This window comes from Bubalus bubalis, chromosome 4, assembly GCF_019923935.1.
Source record: "Bubalus bubalis isolate 160015118507 breed Murrah chromosome 4, NDDB_SH_1, whole genome shotgun sequence".
NCBI lineage: Eukaryota > Metazoa > Chordata > Mammalia > Artiodactyla > Bovidae > Bubalus > Bubalus bubalis.
Window position 1 is genome coordinate 136530352 of NC_059160.1, and position 24740 is coordinate 136555091.

The 24740-nt window shown below is 41.5% G+C and overlaps 1 non-coding gene across 1 annotated transcript; it reads right to left on the minus strand.

The window, feature by feature from the left end:
* Positions 1-23455: 23455 nt before the first annotated feature.
* On the minus strand, positions 23456-23562 carry LOC112584760. Its single transcript, XR_003109167.1, has one exon. It is a non-coding gene; the product is annotated as a U6 spliceosomal RNA (small nuclear RNA).
* Between the last annotated feature and the right edge of the window lie 1178 nt (positions 23563-24740).

Sequence of the window (24740 nt, forward strand, 5' to 3'; positions counted from 1 at the left end):
TTTCCATACTTTCTTCAATTTAAGTCAGAATTTGGCAATAAGGAGTTCATGATCTGAGCCACAGTCAGCTCCTGGTCTTGTTTTTGCTGACTGTATAGAGTTTCTCCATCTGTGGCCTCAAAGAAGATAATCAGTCTGATTTTGGTGTTGACCATCTGGTGATGCCCATGGGTAGAGTCTTCTCTTGGGTGGTTGGAAGAGGGTGTTTGTTATGACCAGTGCATTTTCTTGGCAAAACTCTATTAGTCTTTGCCCTGCTTCATTCCATATTCCAAGGCCAAATTTGCCTGTTACTCCAGGTGTTTCTTGACTTCCTACTTTTGCATTCCAGTCCCCTATAATGAAAAGGACATCTTTTTTTAGGTGTTAGTTCTAAAAGGTCTTGTAGGTCTTCATAGAACCGTTCAACTTCAGCTTCTTCAGCGTTACTGGTTGGGGCATAGACTTGGATTACTGTGATCTTGAATGGTTTGCCTTGGAAACGAACAGAGATCATTCTGTCGTTTTTGAGACTGCATCCAAGTGCTGCATTTCGGACTCTTTTGTTGACCATGATGGCTACTCCATTTCTTCTGAGGGATTCCTGCCCGCAGTAGTAGATACAATGGTCATCTGAGTTAAATTCACCCATTCCAGTCCATTTCAGTTCACTGATTCCTAGAATGTCGACATTCACTCTTGCCATCTCTTGTTTGACCACTTCGAATTTGCCTTGATTCATGGACCTGACATTCTAGGTTCCTATGCAATATTGCTCTTTACGTCATCAGACCTTGCTTCTATCACCAGTCACATCCACAGCTGGGTATTCTTTTTGCTTTGGTTCCATCCCTTCATTCTTTCTGGAGTTATTTCTCCACTGATCTCCAGTAGCATATTGGGCACCTCCTGACCTGGGGAGTTCCTCTCTCAGTATCCTATCCTTTTGCCTTTTCATACTGTTCATGGGGTTCTCCAGGCAAGAATACTGAAGTGGTTTGCCATTCCGTTCTCCAGTGGACCACATTCTGTCAGATCTCTCCACCATTACCCTCCAGTCTTGCGTTGTCCCACAGGCATGGCTTAGTTTCATTGAGTTAGACAAGGCTGTGGTCCTAGTGTGATTAGATTGACTAGTTTTCTGTGAGTGTGGTTGTCCTATTACGCAATGTCCATGCTCATCTTCAGTTTGGAGCTTAGAAAGCATGTGTGCTTTCAGAGAATCCCAGGCTTGGGATAACTTCTGGATAAGAGAGATCTTAGGAGACCTGTGAGTCACCCAGCCAAGAGGGAAGACTAAGAGCCTTCCTCCCACTGATGCAGCATCATCCATAGGAGAATTCAACTCTAATCATCCACATTTGAAAACATTTTCCAGATACTAAATCCACAAAAATTCCGGTCAGTTTACTAAGCTTACTGTCACTCTTCTGGCATGGATGAGCATTGTAAAGCATACCCTGCCTTCCTGCCTGCTTTTTTGGTGGCCAAGAAGACACATGCATCTAGTTGTGGCAGTTTGAACTGAGTGTTAGACTTTCAAAACCCCTGATAAAAGCTTTTCCAGCAAGGGGAGGCAGCCCTTGATGCATTTTCACTTCTAGACTGTAACCTGATTTCTTTTCGGCAGTGCTGAGCATGTGGCCATAGCCTAATCTGCATGGTTTATGTGCACACCAAATTTTAATTTGGAATTGCAAGAGCCCTGGGTCCTTGATGCAAAATAACCTGGGACTTCCATCTGAAACACAGCATATGTTGGTCTGATGTAGTAAAACTGGGCAAGAAATCCAAATCTAATTATAAATGTACAGTTAGAATATCAGATAAATTTCACTTCCTACAAGAAAATTATCACCTTAGGACACAGTGGACTTTGGCTTCCTGGGCCATCTTCCCATTAGCATCCTCTGCCTGAAAGTACCCACAGTAGGGCATTATCAACTGAATGTTCATTTAATTAGTCCTGGAGCCCTGGACAACTATTCTACAGCACCAACAACGAATATTTCGACTACATTCTGTGAGAAATATAGAGACTGACGAATGAAGGCAAAGTTTAAACACATTTAATATTCATTTGCATCTTATGATTATGAAGTGCCCTGGGGCAGGGTTTTCAAATTGTAGGTTACAATTCATAAGTAGGTCATGAAATCAATTGAAAGGGTCATGACTAGCACTATAAAAACTGAAAAAGAAAAGATTAGAAAAGTTGAGAGTGACTTGTGTGTAATGATTGCCAGTATTGCTTGCACCAACTTAAAATTATTTGTGTGTGTGTATGTATCATGTATAATGTGTTTCTTACTGAATGGCAGCTTTTTAAAAAAAAATGTATCGGAGTGTAGTTGATTTATAATGTATTAGTTTCAGGTGTACAGCGAAGTGATTCAGTTATACACATATCGATTCTTTTTCAGATTCTCTTCTTACATAGGTTATCACAGAATATTGAATAGAGTTCCCTGGGCTGTACAGTGGGGCCTTGCTGGTTATCTATCTTATATATATAGTAGTGAGTGTATGTTAATCACAAATTCTGGATTTATCTCTTATATATACAGTAGTGTGTGTATGTTAATCACAAATTCTGGGTTTATCTCTCCCCACCTGTTTCCCCAAACCATAAGTATGTTTTTCATATCTGGAAGTATGTTTCTGTTTTGTAAATAAGGTCATTTGCATCATTTTCTAATGATACAATTAGATTTTAATGATGCAATTAGATTCCATATATGAGTGATATCACATGGTACTTGTCTTTCTCTGTCTGATTTCACTTAGTATGATACTCTCTAGATTTACCCATGTTACTGAAAATGGCATTCTTCCATTCTTTTTTATGGATGAGTAATATTACATTGCGGAGAAGGCAATGGCACTCCACTCCAGTACTCTTGCCTGGAAAATCCCATGGATGAAGGGGCCTGGTAGGATGCAGTTCATGGGGTCGCTAAGAGTCGGACACGACTGAGCGACTTCACTTTCACTTTTCACTCTCATGCATTGGAAAAGGAAATGGCAACTCACTCTAGTGTTCTTGCCTGGAGAATCCCAGGGACGGGGGAGCCTGGTGGGCTGCCGTCTATGTGGTCACACAGAGTCGGCCACAACTGAAGTGATTTAGTATAGCAATATCACATTGTGTGTGTGTGTATCACAGTTCAGTTCAGTTCAGTCGCTCAGTCGTGTCTGAGTCTTTGTGACCCTGTGAAAGACAGGGTACCAGGCCTCCTTGTCCATCACCAATACCCAGAGTTTACCCAAACTCATGTCCATTGAGTCAGTGATGCCATCCAATCATCTCATCCTCTGTCATTGCCTTCTCCTTCTTCCTTCAGTCTTTCCCAGCATCTGGGTCTTTTCAAATGAATCAGCTCTTCGTATCAGATGGCCAAAGCATTGGAGTTTCAGCTTCAACATCAGTCCTTCCCATGAACACCCAGGACTGATCTCCTTTAGGACGGACTGGTTGGATCTCCTTGCAGTCCAAGGGACTCTCAAGAATCTTCTCCAACATCACAGTTCAACAGCATCGCTTCTTCGGCACTCAGCTTTCTTTATAGCCCAACTCTCACATCCATACATGACCACTGGAAAAACCATAGCCTTGACTAGATGGACCTTTGTTGACAAAGTAATGTCTCTGCTTTTGAATATGCTATCTAGGTTGGTCATAACTTTCCTACCAAGAGTAAGCGTCTTTTAATTTCATGGCTGCAATCACCATCTGCAGTGATTTTGGAGCCCCCAAAAATAAAGTCTGACCCTGTTTTCACTGTTCCCCCATCTATTTCCCATGAAGTGATGGGACCAGATGCCATGATCTTAGTTTTCTGAATGTTGAGCTTTAAGCCAACTTTTTCACTCTCCTCTTTCACTTTCATCAAGAGGCTCTTTAGTTCTTCACTTTCTGCCATAAGGGTGGTGTCATCTGCATATTATGATTATTGATATTTCTCCCGGCAATCTTGATTCCAGCTTGTTCTTCTTCCAGCCCAGCGTTTCTCATCATGTACTCTGCATAGAAGTCAAATAAGCAGGGTGACAGTATACAGCCTTGATGTACTCCTTTCCTTATTTGGAACCAGTCTGTTGTTCCATGTCCAGTTCTAACTGTTGCTTCCTGACCTGCATACAGGTTTCTCAAGAGGCAGGTCAGGTCTGGTATTCCCATCTCTTTCAGAATAATCAATTCCTCTGTCATCTGACTTTTAAGTTGCTTCTTTGTCTTGGCTATTGCAAATGTTTTTGAATTATAGTTTTCCCCAGATATATGCCCAGGACTGGGATTGTGTGGTCATTCTTATTTGTTTTTTTAGGAAACCTCCATACTGTTATCCACAGTAGTTGTACCAATTTACATTTCCACCAACAGTGTGCAAAGTTTCCCTTTTCTCCACACCCTCTCCAACATTTATTATTTGTAACTTTTTGGTGATGGCCACTCTGACTGGTGGGAGGTGATACCTCATTGTAGTTTTGAGCCGCATTTCTCTAATAATTAGTGTTGTTGAGCATCTTTTCATGTGTCTCTTAGCCATCTGTATGTCTTCTTTGGAGAAAATGTCTATTTAGATCTTCTGCCCATTTTTTGATTGGGTTGTTTGTTTTTTTTGACATACAGCTGCATGAGCTCTTTGTATATTTTGGAGATTAATCCCCTGTTAGTCACTTTGTTTGAAAATATTTTATCCCATTCTGTGGGCTGTATTTTTATTTTATTTATGGTTTTCTTTGTTGTGCAAAAGCTTTTAAGTTTAATTAGATCCCATTTTTTAGAGTTTTGTTTTTATTTTCATTATACTCAGCGGTGATTCCAAAAAGACATCACTGTGATTTATGTCAAAGAGTGTTCTGCCTATGTTTTTCTTCAAGAGTTATATAGTGTCCAGCTTTAGATTTAGGTGTTTAATCCATTTTGAGTTTATTTTTGTGTATGGTGTTGGAGAATGTTCTAGTTTCATTCTTTTGCATGTAGCTGTCCAGTTTTCCCAGCACCACTTACTGAAAACTGTCTTTTCTCCATTGTATACCTTGCCTCCTTTTTCATAGGTTAACTGACCATAGGTGCATGAGTTTATTTCTAGGTTTTCTATTCTGTTCCATTGATCTATATTTCTATTTTTGTGTCAGGACCATACTGTTTTTTATTACTATAGCTTTGTAGTATAGTCTGAAGTTAGAGAGCCTGATCCCTCCAGCTCCATTTTTCTTTCTGAGGATTGCTGTGGCTATTTGGAGTCTTTCGTGTTTCCATGCAAATTTAATTTTTTTTTTTTTTTTTTTAGTTCTGTGAAAAAAGCCATTGGTAGTTTGATAGGAAATGCATTGAATCTTTAGACTGCTTTCAGTAATATAGTCATTTTGACTATTGTTTCTTCCAGTCCAAGAACATGGTGTATCTTTCCACCTATTTGTGTCATCGTCCATTTCTTTCATCAGCACTTTACAGTTTTCAGACTACAAATATTTTGTTTCCTTAGGTAGATTTTTACCTAGGTGTTTTATTATTTTGATCTGAGAGTAAATGGAATTGTTTCCTTATTTCTCTTTATGATAGTTCATTGTTCAGTTCAGTTCTGTTGCTCAGTCATGTCCGACTCTTTGCAAATCCATGAATCGCAGCACGCCAGGCCTCCCTGTCCATCACCAACTCCCGGAGTTCACTCAAACTCATGTCCAGCAAGTCAGTAATGCCATCCAGCCATTTCATCCTCTGTCGTCCCCTTCTCCTCCTGCCCCCAATCCCTCCCAGCATCAGAGTACTTTCCAATGAGTCAACTCTTCGCATGAGGTGGCCAAAGTACTGGAGTTTCAGCTTTAGCATCATTCCTTCCAAAGAAATCCCAGGGCTGATCTCCTTCACAATGGACTGGGTGGATCTCCTTGCAGTCCAAGAGACTCTCAAGAGTCTTCTCCAACACCACAGTTCAAAAGCATCAATTCTTCAGCACTCAGCCTTCTTCACAGTCCAACTCTTATATACATACATGACCACTGGAAAAACCATAGCCTTGACTACATGAACCTTTTTTGGCAAAGTAATATCTCTGCTTTTGAATATGCTATCTAGGTTGGTCATAACTTCCCTTCCAAGGAGTAAGCGTCTTTTAATTTCATGGCTGCAGTCACCATCTGCAGTGATTTTGGAGCCCCCAAAAATAAAGTCTGACACTGTTTCCACTGTTTCCCCATCTATTTCCCATGAAGTGATGGGACTGGATGTCATGACCTTCGTTTTCTGAATGTTGAACTTTAAGCCAACTTTTTCACTCTCCACTTTCACTTTCATCAAGAGGCTTTTGAGTTCCTCTTCACTTTCTGCCATAAAGGTGGTGTCATCTGCATATCTGAGGTTATTGATATTTCTCCCAGCAATTTTGATTCCATCTTGTGCTTCTTCCAGCCCAGCGTTTCTCATGATGTACTCTGCATAGAAGTTAAATTAGCAGGGTGACAATATACAGCCTTGACGTACTCCTTTTCCTCTTTGCAACCAGTCTGTTGTTCCATGTCCAGTTCTAATTGTTGCTTCCTGACCTGCATATAGGTTTCTCAAGAGGCAGGTCAGGTGGTCTGACCTTGTCACAGGTTAATTGACCATAGGTGCATGAGTTTATTTCTCTTTCAGAATTTTCCACAGTTTTATATTAAATAAAAGTGATAACAGTGGACATCCTTGCCTTGTTGATCTTAGAGGGAATGTTTTCAACCTTTCACCATTGAGAATGATGTTGGTTGTGGGCTTGTCATATATGGCTTTTACTATGTTGTGGTAAGTTCCTTCTAGATGGAAATTTGAAAAAAAGAAAAAAAAATCAAAGGTGCATTGTGAACCAAAGTAATATTATAATGATTGCAGTCATATCACTGCAGCAATTTTATAGTTTTTTCATTTATTAATAGCAAAACCAACTCCTTGCCTGAAAAGTGCTGGGCGCTGAAAATCAAGCATTGAACAAGGCAGATAAGTTTTCCCCCTTCATGAACCTTGCATTTTGAGAGGAGATGTGTATTAAATATGAATTGCACAATTAATTAATTTTGCAACTGTAATGGACTCAAGTGACACTAAGGAAACAAATTCAGAGCTCACAGGAGTGAAACCCAGGAGGATCTGACAGAGACAAGGGTGTCAGGAAACCCTGCCTTAAAGAAGTGATATTTGAACTAAGATCTGAAGGGTGAATGAAGTAAAATCAATATCAGAAACTCTCAATACTTTAATGTAGCCCTTGGTTTTCCCAGATTCCCTATTGAACCTTAAGGTATTTCATGCCTCACTTGGATTCCAGTAAAGCCCCTCTTGACATTGACAGTGCCATGTGTTCATAATCGATCCTCAAAACTTCCATTTCATAGTCCTTTGTTCTCCATTCAAATGGACTGATTCCTGCCTTGCACTGCTCATGGGTAGACATCTCTCGGGCATTTTCCCGTGAGTTCTGGAAGTGGTAGAGGAAGGTTTGGAGCTGATGCACAGAGGGCTTCTGAACCATGGGGTGTGTGCTCACCACCTCTCCCCTCTGCTTGCTGCCTCTCTGAGTCCCCCCTCTAATTGTGGGGTTGAGGCACCAGGTAACATCCACTTTCCCTCACCAAAAACTGCCCTCTGCCCATTCCCATGACCCCCTTTTCAACTTGAGTAATTCAATGAGAATACTCCATGTAACAGATTTCATCTTGCGGTGAACACTGCATTTGTTTGGAGAAATACTTTGAAACCACTGTCTGGGAGGGTGTTGGTGAGATGCCAAGTTGTCAGTCTGGTACAAGTCACAAAATGACCTTCTCAAGAGGGTAGACTCTTATTAAGAGCCAACTTTTCTTTCTGAGGAATCTTAGTATGAAATTACGATGGTAAGGATTGGGTCAGAGACGAAGGGCTCTGCATAATAGAGAGGAGACTTGCCGTTCCCTGGGAGGGATCCCGGAAACTGTGCTGCAGAGAAGAAAGATAAGACAGGAATACTCGTGGGGCTCCTCTCTCAGCTTTTGGTCCTTATGGATTTCCTTCTCTCCTAAGCTCGGCTTTGCATTTAGAGAGATGTTTGTACCTTATCCATTATTTCCAAGTGCTGGAGCAGTAGGTTTTTTTCACAATATCTACTTTGACACATTGCCAGCACAGAAGTCCTTGGTACAGTTATATTGAGTAAAAGCCACTCAGTACAGTGTATATACAAATTATATTTAGTAATAATGTATTTTCCTTTCATCATGCACAATGCGATTCCACGGGTAACAGTTGTAAATCCCAGCAGCACAAGTACTATTGATGCTTCTCTAGCATGTGTACAAAATATATTCTTGAGAGAATGAGGAGATGTCACATTAGTGAGCTTGGTCAGTCCTGTAATCAGTGATCGCCACATTTTTAACCAGAGATCACAAATAGATTCCACACCACAATGGAATGGTCCTCTCCTATTCTCGAAAAGAAATGGAAAGCTAAATTGAAAACAATTGTAATAAATAAATAAATAACCTTTTGATTTTGCTCCCTCTCATTTATCATGGAGATAATCAAAATAGGTGAGGAACTTTCATTCACTAAGTTTTTAAAACAAATTTCAGGTAGAAAGAACTCCAGAGAAAGTTTTGAAAGGGATTTTTTAAACTGTTTACTCTTTTCCACCAGCCCCTTCCCCCACAAACACTTGAATGAAAGTTGGCATTGCTTGCTGATACTTCTGTGTGATGAATTCTTTGTGAGAAGGAAACAAACAAAAATGATGTTGAATTTTGTCTCAGTGGGTGCAAGGTGAAAACAGAGACAGCAGTCAGAAGTTGAAAAAAAAAAAAAACTGTTTCTTTTGTTTACCACCAAAGCAGAATATGGTATTTTCTTTTATAGCAACATCAAGATCTCGCTTGGCTTTTTTTTTTTTTACTGACAAGAAACTGATATAGTATAAGTTAGCTAGTCTGTGTCAGGAGGTCAGTAAACTTTTTCCGTTAAGGGCGAAATCGTAAGTACTTTGGGCTTTCTGTGCCAGACTGTTTGCATTAGAACTCAGAACTGCCCAGCTGTCTCTCTAACAGAAAAGCTGCCACAGACAATATGTAAACAAATGGGTGTGGCTTGTTCTAACACAACTTTATTTGCATGGGATGGGTTTGGCCTGTAGGCTGTTCATTTGCCAATTCCTGATGTAAAAATGCAAAACTTCAACCGAAAAAAGTCTGAAACCTATTGATGTTCACCCCAATCTTATGCTTTCCCAGTAACTGTTCCTATGCAAAGCAATTATTGTCATTTTTTCTGTGGTTTGTGAAGACTTTAAGGGCATTCTATATTCTTTCTTTGATCCCTTCAGCAAAGAAAAACTTCAAGTGATTTTCAGAAGCATTGTGCTTTTTTACCCCTTCTTGAGAGTTGTGCTGATGTTTCTCTTTTAAGAATAATCAATGTTTTTCCCTAGAAGAAAAACTTTACCTCTGATTTCCATGTGTTGTTAGGAAAGAAATCAAATGCCCTATGACTAAAGAGTAACACTCTGAAACAATTCTAATCAGGGCACTTCCCTGATTCATTCAGAAGGTTAGCACTGGCATTCCCTAAGCTTCATCCAAGTATACATCAAAGACCTCTACTTTCACATGTTTTCAGATTCAAACTTCTTTTCCACTTAGCACAGTGCTCACTCTGTTGCTCCAAATTATTGTTGTTTAGTCACTGAGTTGTGTCCAGTTCTTCTGTGACCCCATGGACTGCAGCTTGCCAGGCTCCTCTGTCCATGAGATTTCCCCAGCAAGAATATTGGAGTGGGTTGCCATTTCCTTCTCCAGGGGATCTTCCCAACCCAGGGATCAAACCCACATTTCCTGCATTGGCAGACGGATTCTTAACCATTGAGCCACCTGGGAAACCCACAGCTCCAAATAGGATGGTTGTAAAAATCAATTTCTGTGGACAGATTGGGGCAAGGAGAGGGTGTGATGAATTGAGAGAGTAGCAGTGATATATATACACTGCTGCTGCTGCTGCTGCTGCTAAGTCACTTCAGTTGTGTCCGACTCTGTGTGACCCCATAGATGACAGCCCACCAGGCTCCCCCGTCCCTGGGATCCTCCAGGCAAGAACACTGGGGTGGGTTGCCATTTCCTTCTCCAATGCATGAAAGTGAAAAGTGAAAGTGAAGTCACTCAGTAGTATCCAACTCTTAACGACCCCATGGACTGCAGCCTACCAGGCTCCTCCGTCCATAGGATTTTCCAGGCAAGAGTACTGGAATGGGGTGCCATTGCCTTCTCCGATATATACACTACCATGTGCAAATAAACAGCTAGTGGGGAACTGCCCTATGAGGGAGACAATCTATGTATACATATAGCTGATTTTTTTGTTGCATGGCAGAAGCAACACAACATTGTAAAGCAATTATACTCCAATTTTTTTAACAAGTCAATTTCACAGATTCATGGAGCTGGAGGGAACAATGGAGATCACTGGTCAACTCAGCAAATGATGGGTCCATTGGACATCCTGTTTCACCCACACCTGCTTGTATACATTCAGTAATTGGAGTCTCTCTCCCCACGAGGGCAATGCCTCCCTCTCCTGGTTGGCTCATTGTCATTTAAGATGTTGTTGCTACATCATGGCCATATCTGCCTTCCTCTAGATTTTTTTTTTTCCTGGCTCTGGAGTTAACTACTTTATTCATCTAATCACCCCCCTTCTCAGGAAAATCCTTCATATATTTGAAGATAGAGGATAGCTAATTGTCTTTCTTGTTTATTTCTCAAAGCCACACATGACCAATTCTTCCAAATTCCCCCTGTAAAATGGAATCTTAAACTCAGATATCAATAGGGGTGAGAAACTGAGTATAAACAAGTGAAAGCTTGTTGAATGGGACCGAGATGAACCAGAGAGGGGGACCCAAGACAAGAGTCAGGTGCTACCTGGCACCTGCTGGTCATTGCTGTGTCACTGTGTGGACCAGGGCTGACGATGAGATTTAAAAAAAAAAAAAAGAACTGAAAAGCCAGATTTCTATTGAAAAATCTTCCAATTTTTAAATGTTGGCAACTAATTTTTTTTTTTTAATGTTTAAACACTCTATAAGCCAAACAAAACACATCTGTGGGCCAGATTTGGCTTGTGCAACCGTTAAATCTAGAGTCATTTTACCATCCTGGTTGCCATATTTTGTACACATTTCAATTTATTCCTTTGTAACTTGAGGAACATTAACCGTTGAAAAGAGGGAGAGAGTTGTTTAATTGAAAGGAAAACAGAGAACCAGGAACTTCAACACAGAAGAGCACTGGAGATCAGCTTTCCTGCACAATCAAAATTTAGGTCACACATAACATAAGGTTAAGTTTTACCTTTTTAGCCATTATAAACTCTAAAAGCAAAGACATGTGTTAATAGTTGATGTGATGGGTCGACAAGAAAACATATTGCTGTTGTCTAGAAGAGGTCTCCTAAAAATGGGAATAAAACTCTAAAGGAGTATAATATAAAACCATTACCAGACCATATGTTTGTGATATAAAATGAGTTTTCTTGCCAGGATATCACATATCCATGGCAAACTGCCATTAGCTTCACTTCTTCTAGCATAAAAGAGAGGGAGGGAGGGAGGGAAATTCAACAGGCATTCTTGAGATACATGTTTTATTATACATATATAATTTATAAACCATATTTCTGGGGTTCATTGCCACTCACCGACGTAAATAGCTATATCATTGGGTTGCAGGGTATTGTTTGGTCATTCATAGGTCTCCCCTTTCCATGACACTTTGGTTTGCTGACTTTGGAAAGAGTTATATGGAATACATTTTGTTCCCATGCTTCTTGCCCTCTGTTGTAACATGTTCTGATTTTCAAGCCAGTTTGCCCTTTCCCCCCTAATTTCCTCAAGAATCTGTTAGGAACTTAATTGAAAGGATGGCATGAACACCGAGCCCCAGTTGGACAGCCCCTGGTGTTCGGGTCAGTCCTCCAGCACCTTATCTAATTGCCAACCTCTTCCTCAAGGGAAGGGTGGTTTTGGATGCTTCTGCAAGTCGGTCACCACCATGAAAGTTTCTTTGTCCAAAGCTGGCAGCTCATAGAATGGGGAAGAAAAAAACAGAGAAACTTTGTGAAATGTTTTAGATGCTACAAATGCATTAATTTCAAAATGGCCTCTTTTCTCTAGTTCAAGCAATCATCTTGTTAAAAAAAAAAAAATTCCTAGCAAACAATGCTCTGAATAGAATGTATTATTAAATGAAAAGGTTGGACATCTTTTCTAGATGCATCTTAAGATGATATTTCAAATAAAATATTGAAGTTATATTGGAGAGACAGAGTTTAGAAAGTTTTGTTGCTTCTGGAATCAGTCTTTGTGATTATCTAAAAAGAAATGTTGAGGATAACCGTTGCCCCTCTCAGCTAATAGAGATTAAGAGATTAGGCATTCACAGACTTAAATTACCTGCTTCTCTAGCCAGACAGTAATTGAAACAATACCATTTATAGTTATTACAATATACAGTTCATCTGAGGTCCAACCCCACGTCCAAGGAGCCGTGGCTGTGCGGGCGCAGGAGGGCCTAGAGGAGCTATCCCACGATGAAGGTCAGGAAGGGCAGTGGTGAGGAGATACACCCGTCCAAGGTAAGGAACAGCAGCTGCACTTTGCTGGAGCAGCCGTGAAGAGATACCCCACACCCAAGGTAAGAGAAACCCAACTAAGACGGTAGGTGTTGCAAGAGGGCATCAGAGGGCAGACACACTGAAACCATACTCACAGAAAACTAGTCAATCTAATCACACTAGGACCACAGCCTTGTCTAACTCAATGAAACTAAGCCATGCCCGTGGGGCAACCCAAGATGGGAGGGTCATGGTGGAGAGATCTGACAGAATGTGGTCCACTGGAGAAGGGAATGGCAAACCACTTCAGTATTCTTGCCTTGAGAACCCCATGAACAGTATGAAAAGGCAAAATGATAGGATACTGAAAGAGGAACTCCCTAGGTCAGTAGGTGCCCAATATGCTACTGGAGATCAGTGGAGAAAGAACCCCAGAAAGAATGAAGAGATGGAACCAAAGCAAAAAGAATACCCAGCTGTGGATGTGACTGGTGATAGAAGCAAGGTCCAATGTTATAAAGAGCAATATTGCATAGGAACCTGGAATGTCAGGTCCATGAATCAAGGCAAATTGGAAGTGGTCAAACAAGAGATGGCAAGAGTGAATGTCGACATTCTAGGAATCAGCGAACTGAAATGGACTGGAATGGGTGAATTTAACTCAGATGACCATTGTATCTACTACTGCGGGCAGGAATCCCTCAGAAGAAATGGAGTAGTCATCATGGTCAACAAAAGAGTCCAAAATGCAGTACTTGGATGCAGTCTCAAAAACGACAGAATGATCTCTGTCTGTTTCCAAGGCAAACCATTCAATATCACAGTAATCCAAGTCTATGCCCCAACCAGTAACGCTGAAGAAGCTGAAGTTGAACGGTTTTATGAAGACCTACAAGACATTTTGGAACTAACACCCAAAAAAGATGTCCTTTTCATTATAGGGGACTGGAATGCAAAAGTAGGAAGTCAAGAAACACCTGGAGTAACAGGCAAATTTGGCCTTGGAATATGGAATGAAGCAGGGCAAAGACTAATACAGTTTTGCCAAGAAAATGCACTGGTCATAACAAACACCCTCTTCCAACCACCCAAGAGAAGACTCTACCCATGGGCATCACCAGATGGTCAACACTGAAATCAGACTGGTTATCTTCTTTGAGGCATGTGTTTAATGCAGGTACATATTATTTTAAATTAGTTATTGTTTTAAATCAATTGTACATATATACTGCATATTTATGCAGTTTTTTAAACATTTTTGTTTTGTTAAGGACTCTGTTAGAAGGATGGAAAGCTACAGATTGTAAGAAAACATTTTATAAATCACATATCTGACCAAAGAATTTGTATCTAAAATATGTAGAGAATTCTTTCTTTCTTTCTTTCTTTTTTTTTTTTTGCTGCATTGGTTATTCACTGTAGCACTCGGGCTTTCTATAGTTGCTGTGTGTCGGCTTAGTTGCCCCAAGGGCACGTGGGATCTTAGTTCCCCAAACAAGGATCAAATCCATGTCCCCTGCATTGGAAGGCAGATTCTTAAGGCCACCTGTGAAGAACTCTTAAAACTAAACAGTAAAATAATTTTTAAAAAACACCCTATATTCAATTAGAAAATAAGAAAAAGATATGAAGAATCATTTCATCAAAAAAGGTATATAGATATCATGGCAACTAAACACATGAAAAGATGTTTAACATCACTAGCTATTAAGGAAATGCAGACTAAGTCCATTGTGAGGTATCACTGTATATCTATTTGTTGTTGTTTAGACTCTAAGTCCTGTCTGTGTGGATATGACTCTAAAGGGGTAGCATGAATGAAACTTTCCTGGCAATAGTTCTGTATCTTTTTTTTTAAACAACTTTTTTCAGTTTTTATGTATTTATTTATTGGCTGTGTTGGGTCTTTGTTGCTATTTATGGGTTTTCTCTTGTTGCAGCAAGTGGGAACTACTCTGTAGTTGAGGCGTGTGGGCTCATCTATTGTGATGGCTTCTCTTGTTGCAGAGCACAGGCTCTGGGGTGTGGGCTCAGGGGTTGTGGTGCACCGGCTTAGTTGCTTCTCAGCATGTGGAATCATCCCAGACCAGAGATTGAACCCATGTCCCCTGCCTTAATCACCAGGGAAGTCCCAATTGTTCTGTATCTTGATTGTCATGATGGTTACATGAAACTACAGATGCTGTAAAATAACATCAGATTTTCAGACATACATATCAATATTAATTTCCTGGTTTTGATGTCTTACTATAGTCATATAAAATGTACCCATTGGAGGAAACTGAGTAAAGGATACCTGACAGCTTTCTCTGTACTTCTGCAATTTTTTGTAAATCTGTAATTATTTCAATACAAAAAAAATTTTTGAAATCTTCCCAGAGTGATGTAGAATCCATAGACTATGTATTATTTATTCATAACAAGATAAAAAACACTGTTATTTAATGAATTTATGCCCTAAAATACATGTTAAGAGCTTGGGTTTTGGTATTAAGTAGCCTTGAATCTCACCTCTTTATTTAGCAGCCATAGGTCATGGAAAATAATTTATTGTCTGCATGTCTCAATTTCCTTTCCTGCTAAAATATAATCATAGGAATAATAATAGTAATACCTACCTTGTGGCAGTTTTACAAAGATTAGAATGAGATAACATACATATTGCTCTTAGCACAATATCTGACATCTAAATATACCTGAATAATTGGGAGTTGATGCTATTTTCATTCTTCCAGATCTTCATAGGGCTTTGTACTAATTCTTGATTGTACTGCTGTATTTAAACTGATATATATTTAAGACGTGAGTCTGCAGCTGGGTGGAAAACTTCATCAGTTATCCTTTACATGCCATTAGCACTGAGTAAATTAATTTATAAAGTTATTAAAATCATACATATCAAATGCCTCATCTGCTTTGCACGATCCAGTGGTCACTTTTCAGTGTCCCCTAGAACTTATTTCTCAGCACCATTTGACACAGTCAGCCACTTTCCCATTTTTAATCCTGCTCTGGGGTGAATTGTATTCCTCCAAATTCACATATTGAAGCCTTAACCCCAGGGTGATGTAACTTGAAAATGGGGCCATAATGCAGTAATTAGGTTTAGATGAAGTCGTAAGGGTGGGGCCCTTATGGTGGGGTTCGTGCCTTTCTAAGAAGAGACACCAGAGATCTCTTTATTTCTTGCTATGCCATGTGAGAATGCTATGAGGAAGAAGCCATCTGGAAGCCAGAAAGAGCTCTCACCAGAAACTGCTTGCACTTGCGCCTTGATCTTGGATTTCCCAATTTCCAGAACTGTGAAAAACAAACTTCTGTTGGTTCAACCACCTAGTCTATGGCATTCTGTTATGTAAGCCAAGCAGAGTAGTACAAATCCCTTTGTCATTTCCTTTGCTTTTTTTCCCACCAGCCTTTAAATATTAAAACTCCTCTGTGTTTTCTCCCAAGGTTTTTTGTTTTTCTTCTAACTCTGTTCATCCTCCTTAAATAATCTAATCAGTTACCAAAGTTCCAGTTAGTGTCTTTGCACCAAGCATCCACATTATCTAACCATCAAGTCACACTTTGCTTCTGAGCTCCAAACTCATGCATCTGTATTTCCACAGTCATCAGTATGTCTCATATTTAACATGTATCCATCAGGCCTCTGGCAGGAAACAGAAGAAATTTGAATAAAGAAGCTATTTGCAGAATTGTGGACAAGGTTTAGAAAAAGCAACGTGGGTTGATGCCTTCCTGCTACTAGGTCTATAGACCTAGTAACAGCAGGAAGTTATTAGCACTCCGAATCTGTTGGGCAAGAGAAGGAAGTGGTTACAAGAACCCAGAGAGAGAGAAGGAGAGAAGGACGGGTGTTGCGGGGAGAGGAAGAAAGGGAGAGAGGGGAAGAGATTGTTGTGTACTAATTAACTAGCTAGCTATGTGGAGAGGAATGTCTGATAGATGGTGGGACAAAGTCAACCCAAGAACACCCAGTAGGAACAGACCCAGTGAAATAAATATCCAACCCACACTCTCCTCTCTTTGATCTGTTTCCTCTGCCCTGTTCATTGAACCCAATTGGAAGTGAGAGGGCAAAGTCATCTATTTAATAGGATATAAAGATCAGAATCCTGGGGCAGAGAGCAGAGTGGTGAAGAGAGGAGACTGAATGTGGAAGAATCAAAGGAAGCTCTCTGATACATAAAGTATTAAGCCCAGTTCAGTTCAGTTCAGTTCAGTCACTCAGTCGTGTCCGACTTTTTGCGACCCCATGAATTGCAGCACGCCAGGCCTCCCTGTCCATCACCAACTCCAGGAGTTCACTCAGACTCACGTCCATCCAGTCAGTGATGCCATCCAGCCTTCTCATCCTCTGTCGTCCCCTTCTCCTCCTGCCCCCAATCCCTCCCAGCATCAGAGTATTTTCCAGTGAGTCAACTCTTCGCATGAGGTGGCCAAAGTACTGGAGTTTCAGTTTTAGCATCATTCCTTCCAAAGAAATCCCAGGGCTGATCTCCTTCAGAATGGACTGGTTGGATCTCCTTGCAGTCCAAGGGATTCTCAAGAGTCTTCTCCAACACCACAGTTCAAAAGCATCAATTCTTCAGTGCTCAGCCTTCTTCACAGTCCAACTCTCACATCCATACATGACCACTGGAAAAACCATAGCCTTGACTAGACGGACCTTTGTTGGCAAAGTAATGTCTCTGCTTTTGAATATGCTATCTAGGTTGGTCATAACTTTCCTTCCAAGAAGTAAGCGTCTTTTAATTTCCTGGCTGCAGTCACCATCTGCAGTGATTATGGAACCCAGAAAAATAAAGTCTGACACTGTTTCCACTGTTTCCCCATCTATTTCCAATGAAGTGATGGGACCGGATGCCATGATCTTCGTTTTCTGAATGTTGAGCTTTAAGCCAACTTTTTCACTCTCCTCTTTCACTTTCATCAAGAGGCTTTTTAGTTCCTCTTCACTTTCTGCCATAAGGGTGGTGTCATCTGCATATCTGAGGTTATTGATATTTCTCCCGGCAATCTTGATTCCAGCTTGTTCTTCTTCCAGTCCAGCCTTTCTCACGATGTACTCTGCATAGAAGTTAAATAAGCAGGGTGACAATATACAGCCTTGATGTACTCCTTTTCCTATTTGCAACCAGTCTGTTGTTCCATGTCCAGTTCTAACTGTTGCTTCCTGACCTGCATATAGGTTTCTCAAGAGGCAGGTCAGGTAGTCTGGTATTCCCATCTCTTTTAGAATTTTCCACAGTTTATTGTGATCCACACAGTCAAAGGCTTTGACATAGTCAATAAAGCATAAATAGATGATTTTCTGGAACTCTCTTGCTTTTTCGATGACCCAGCGGATGTTGGCAATTTGATCTCTGGTTCCTCTGCCTTTTCTAAAACCAGTTTGAACATCAGGAAGTTCACAGTTCACATATTGCTGAAGCCTGGCTTGGAGAATTTTGAGCATTACTTTACTAGCGTGTGTGGAGAAGGAAATAGCAACCCACTCCAGTACTCTTGCCTGGAAAATCCCATGGACGGGGGAGCCTGGTAGGCTAGTCTATGGGGTCGCAAAGAGTCGGACACGACTTCGACTTCACTCACTTACTAGCGTGTGAGATGAGTGCAATTGTGCGGTAGTTTGAGCATTCTTTGGCATTACCTTTCTTTGGGATTGGAATGAAAACTGACCTTTTCCAGTCCTGTGGCCACTGCTGAGTTTTCCAAATTTGCTGCCATATTGAGTGCAGCACTTTCACAGCATCATTTTTCAGGATTTGGAATAGCTCAACTGGAATTCCTTCACCTCCACTAGCTTAGTTCGTAGTGATGCTTTCTAAGGCCTACCTGACTTCACATTCCAGGATGTCTGGCTCTAGGTCAGTGGTCACACCATCGTGATTATCTGGATCATGAAGATCTTTTTTGTACAGTTCTTCTGTGTATTCTTGCCATCTCTTCTTAATATCTTCTGCTTCTGTTAGGTCTATACCATTTCTGTCCTTTATTGAGCCCATCTTTGCATGAAATGTTCCTTTGGTATCTCTGATTTTCTTGAAGAGATCTCTAGTCTTTCCCATTCTTTTGTTTTCCTCTATTTCTTTGCATTGATCGCTGAGGAAGGCTTTCTTATCTCTTCTGGCTATTCTTTGAAACTCTGCATTCAGATGTTTATATCTTTCCTTTTCTCCTTTGCTTTTTGCTTCTCCTCTTTTCACAGCTATTTGTAAGGCCTCCCCAGACAGCCATTTTGCTTTTTTGCATTTCTTTTCTATGGGGATGGTCTTGATCCCTATCTCCGGTACAATGTCACAAACCTCATTCCATAGTTCATCAGGCACTCTATCTATCAGATCTAGGCCCTTAAATCTATTTCTCACTTCCAGTGTATAATCATAAGGGATTTGATTTAGGTCATACCTGAATGGTCTAGTGGTTTTCCATACTTTCTTCAATTTAATCTGAATTTGGCAATAAGGAGTTCATGATCTGAGCCACAGTCAGCTCCTGGTCTTGTTTTTGCTGACTGTATAGAGCTTCTCCATCTTTGGCTGCAAAGAATATAATCAATCTGATTTTGATGTTGACCATCTGGTGATGTCCATGTATAGAGTCTTCTCTTGTGTTGTTGGAAGAGGGTGTTTGCTATGACCAGTGCATTTTCTTGGCAAAACTCTATTAGTCTTTGCCCTGCTTCATTCCGTACTCCAAGGCCAAATTTGCCTGTTACTCCAGGTGTTTCTTGACTTCCTACTTTTGCATTCCAGTCCCCTATAATGAAAAGGACATCTTTTTTGGGGTGTTAGTTCTAAAAGGTCTTGTAGGTCTTCATAAAACCGTTCAACTTCAGCTTCTTCAGCATTACTGGTTGAGGCATAGACTTGGATTACTGTGATCTTGAATGGTTTGCCTTGGAAACGAACAGAGATCATTCTGTCGTTTTTGAGATTGAATCCAAGTACTGCATTTCGAACTCTTTTGTTGACCATGATGGCTACTCCATTTCTTCTGAGGGATTCCTGCCCGCAGTAGTAGATACAATGGTCATCTGAGTTAATTCACCCATTCCAGTCCATTTCAGTTCGCTGATTCCTAGAATGTCGACATTCACTCTTGCCATCTCTTGTTTGACCACTTCCAATTTGCCTTGATTCATGGACCTGACATTCCAGGTTCCTATGCAATATTGCTCTTTACAGCATCTGACCTTGCTTCTATCACCAGTCACATCCACAGCTGGGTATTCTTTTTGCTTTGGCTCCATCCCTTCATTCTTTCTGGGGTTATTTCTCCACTGATCTCCAGTAGCATATTGGGCACCTCCCGACCTGGGGAGTTTCTCTTTCAGTATCCTATCCTTTTGCCTTTTCATACTGTTCATGGGATTCTCAAGGCAAGAATACTGAAGTGGCTTGCCATTCCGTTCTCCAGTGGACCACATTCTGTCAGATCTCTCTACCATGACCCGCCCGTCTTGGGTTGCCCCATGGGCATGGCTTAGTTTCATTGAGTTAGACAAGGCTGTGGTCCTAGTGTGATTAGATTGACTAGTTTTCTGTGGGTATGGTTTCAGTGCGTTTGCCCTCTGATGCCCTCTTGCAACACCTACTGTCTTCCTTGGGTTTCTCTTACCTTGGGTGTGGGGTATTCTTCAGGGCTACTCCAGCAAAGCGCAGCCATTGCTCCTTACCTTGGACGAGGGGTATCTCCTCACCGCTGCCCTTCCTGTCCTTCAACGTGGGATAGCTCCTCTGGGCCCCGACATGGGGTTGGTCCTCCTGGCACCGCCCCTGGCCTCGGGCATGGGTTGCTCCTCCCGGCCGCCGCCCCTGGCCTCTTGCTTAGGGGCCTGAGGTAGCTCCTCTCGTCACCGCCCCTGACCTCGGACACTGGGTATCTCCTCTCGACAACCCCCCCTGACCTCGAGGTAGCTCGAGGTAGCTCCTCTAGGCCCTCCTGCGCCCACACAGTGACGGCTCCTTGGACGTGGGGTTGTTCCTCCCGGCCACCGCCCCTGGCCTCGGGCGTGGGGGCTTGGGGTTGCTCCTCCAGGCCGTCGCCCCTGACCTGGACGCGGGGTAGCTCCTCTCTGCCGTTCCTGCGCCATCGCAGTCTGGTACTCTTGGCCGCTGCCCCTGACCTCTGACATGGGGTAACTCCTCTTGGCTGCCGCCCTTTGGGCATGGGGTCCTCCCGCCTTCTGCCCCTGACCTCCGACGTGGGGTGGCTCCTCTCGGCCATGCTTAGCGCGCTGGTCGCGACCCAAACCATCTCTATCTCCAGTATTTCCTAGCTCAGCAGATGTCACCACCATCCACACAAATCCTGAAGCCAAAATCCTGAGAGTTAACTTCAATTCCTCTTTCTTTCTGCTCCTACATCCATATCAAGTACAAATACAATGCAGATATCTTACAAATTTGATGAGGTCTCTCCATCTGTATGGGCTTCCCTGGTGGCTCAGAGGTTAAAGCGTCTGCCTGCAATGCAGGAGACCCAGGTTTGACCCCTGGGTCAGGAAGATCCCCTGGAGAAGGAAATGGCAACCCACTCCAGTATTCTTGCCTGGAGAATCCCATGGATGGAGGAGCCTAGTAGGCTAGAGTCCATGGGGTTGCAAAGAGTCGGACACGGCTGAGCGACTTCACTTTCACTTTCTCCATCTGTACTACAACTATCCTGATTTTAACTCCCATGATATCTCTTTCAGACCACTGAAATAGCCCTCTATCTTCATTAACTTCTGTCTGTCTCTGTTCCATCAAGGCATCAGTGTGGTTGGGACTGACAGAATCACAACCTTCCCAAAAGTCCACATTCTAATCCTTGAAACCTGTGACTCTGTTATTTTATATAGCAAAGGGACCTTGCCAGTGTAATTGAATTAAGGGTTTTTGAGATGGGAGGTTATGTTGCATTATATTGGTGGACCAATGTAATCATGAGTTTCTAAAACTGGATAACCTTTGCTGCTTGGAGGCAGTGGCAAATGTGACTACAGAAGAATGGTAAGAGGTATGTCACATGTCTGGCTTTGCAGACCAAGGATGGGGGTTAGTAGGCAAGGAAGACAAGTGACCTCTGAAGCTCAAGAGGGAAAGGAAATAGATTCTCTCCTGTAATCTCCAGAAAGGAAGGTAGCTCTGTTATGACTGCGAGTCCACTGTGAACCATGCTGTGGTAGTTCAGGTGCCAAGTTGTGTCTGACTCTTCACAACCCCATGGGTTGTAGCACTCCAAGCTTCCCAGTCCCTCACCATTTCCAGAGTTTGCCCATGTTCATATCCATTGAATCCATGATGCCATCCAACCATCTCCTCTTCTGTCATCCAATCTTTCCCAGCATCGTGGTCTTTTACAGTGAGTCAGCTCCTTGCATCTAGTATCCAAAGTATTGGAGCTTCAGCATCAGTCCTTCCAAAGAGCATTAAGGGTTGATTTCCTTTAAGATAGACTGGTTTGATCTCCTTGCTTTTCAGGGAACTCTCAAGAGTCTTCTCTAGCACCACAGTTCGAACCATGGCCGACTTCTAAACCACAGAACTATAAGAAAATAAATTTGTGCTATTTGAAGCCACTCTCTGTGGTAATTTGTTATAGTAGCTATAGCCAGCTCTTAGAGTGGTCTTGTAAAGTCTCAAGTTTAATGTATCACTGTACAGCTTTAAGACCCTCAAATGCTGGTCATTGTACTGATAGTCTAAAAATCCTTCACCTAAATTCCAGAGCCCCCTAAGATCTGCCACTTCATCCTCATTGCAAACACCCCTCAGTCAGCACACTCCAGCTATGCCTCACCATTTCTGGACCATGCAGTATAACAAATTGCCACAAACCTAGCACATTTATCATCTCAGTTTCTGTGGGTCAGGATGCCAGATCCCCTCCTTAGGATCTCACTAGAATGCAATCAAGGTGTCAAAAGGGCTCCATTTTCATTTGGGGAATAGGGAAGAATCTTCTTCCAAATCTGAGAGGCATGGTGCAATTCCTGACAGAGAGTCTCTTCTCTGCCACTTTCAGCTTCTGATGGCTGTCAGTATTCTGTGACTTGTGGCCACATCACTCCAGTCTCTGTCTCGATAGCCACAGTGATTCTCCTCTTTTTTATGTCTCCTCTTTTGTCCATCTCAGATTGCCCTCTGCATTTTTCTTTTTTTTGAAAGATTTTTTTTTTTTTAATGTAGACCATTTTTTAAAAGTCTGTATTGGATTCGTTACCTTGTTTCTATTTTACGTTTTTTGTTTTTGACCATGAGGCATTCGGAATTTTAGCTCCCCAATGAAGGATCAAAACTATACTTTCTGCATTGGAAGGTGAAGACTTAACCACTTGACTGCCAGGGAAGTCAATGCCTTTTTCTTTAAAAGACTCTTGTTATTGGATTTAGGGCTCACCCAAGAATCCAGAATGATCTCTACATCTCCTTTTTATTATATTCTAAACTGTCCTTTTCCTGTTTTTTTCTTTACTGTCCAAAGTGGGTCCTACTGCTTTCCTTTTTTTTAATCATTTTTTTTAAAAAATGAAGATAATTGCTTTACAATGTTGTACTGGTTTCTGCTTCACAGTGAAGTGAACCAGCTATATGTGTACATATACACGTCTCCCCTCTCTCTTGAGCCTCCATCCCACCCCTCTAGGCTGTCACAGAGCACAGAGCTGAGATCCTTGTACTGTACAGCAGCTTCCCACTAGCCATCTATTTCACATATGGTCATGTATATATGTCAATGGCACTCTGTCAATTCATCCTACTCTCTCCTTCCCCTGCTGTATCCATAAGTCCATTCTCTATGCCTAGATCTATAGTCCTTCCCTGCAAATAGATTAATCAGTACCATTTTCTAGATTCTGTATATTTGTGTTAAAAAAAAAAAATGGAACGCTTCACAAATTTTTGTGTCGTCTTTGTGCAGGGGCCATGCGTATCTTCTCTGTGTCATTCCAGCTTTAGTATAAGTGCTACAAAAGCAAGCACCAAAAACTTATTTTTCTGAACAAGTCAGCATTCACAGGTTCTGGGGATTGAGGTGAACATAGCGGGTCACCGTCCAACCTACTACAGATCAACTGCTTGAATGCCTTCCTTCTCCTGGGTCCTCCCATTACACACTCAACAGCCCCCTTTACTTTTGCATAATCACAATTGTGATTGCTTGTTCAATGTCTAACTTGATCCACCAGAGCACAACCTCCCTACAGGTAGGAAACTTGCTATGTTGTTCACAACTGTGTTCCCAGCACCTAACATATATTAGGTACACAGTAAGTAGATTTTTTTTTTTTTCTCTCCCAAACCAGCTGAATCATTTCTTTCTCTTCCACTTTGCTGAGGAGAAGTCACCTAAGTCATTGGTAATGAAAGTTCTTCCCACTAATTGTGAACTTGTCATCTCTCAAGCTGTCTCATTAAAAAAAAGCATTCATATTCTGAATTTAAATGAAGACTTTCTCTTCTCATGTGCTGCTTTACCTTAGGAACCTCAGACCGATTTCTGTGTGTAAGAGAAGGGTTGACATATGGAGGATGCGATACAACTCCTTTGCTATAGTCCATGGCGTATAAATATGGCACAGGACACCATGGATGCTTTAACAGCTCAGTTCTCTTAGGCTGATCAGATTGCTTTTTACAATACGAATATTTAATCCTTTCAAGTCTGAACTCTATCTTCCTACATGCTGTGCCTCGCATGCTGCAGAATGCAGAAGTGGTACTCAGCGAATAACAAATAACAACCACAATGATGATTGTAATGCATACCGTAATATTGTTACTAGAAATATAATTATGTGAACAGACAATTTACAGAAGAGAAGGGACCTCAGAGCCCTTGTGTTGTCAATCTGGCCTGTCTCTTAATCAGGGATAATAATAATAAAAATATCGCCCCCCCCATCTGCAGTCAGCTTGTCGGCATAACAATATTTATAGAATGCTGTATGTAACAATGCAATCTCCATGCAGATGGATTAAGATTGAGGAGCAGCTGCAGATGGCTGTTCATTAACGGAAAGAAGAAAATGAATCTGAACAAAGACACTTATGGAACCCCTAATTTATTGGTGCTGTAATAGGGGAGAGGAACTCTCTGGAATGATAACTGAGTAAGACCAGTTACAAAGATAATTGTAAAAACAAGACACAGATTCAGT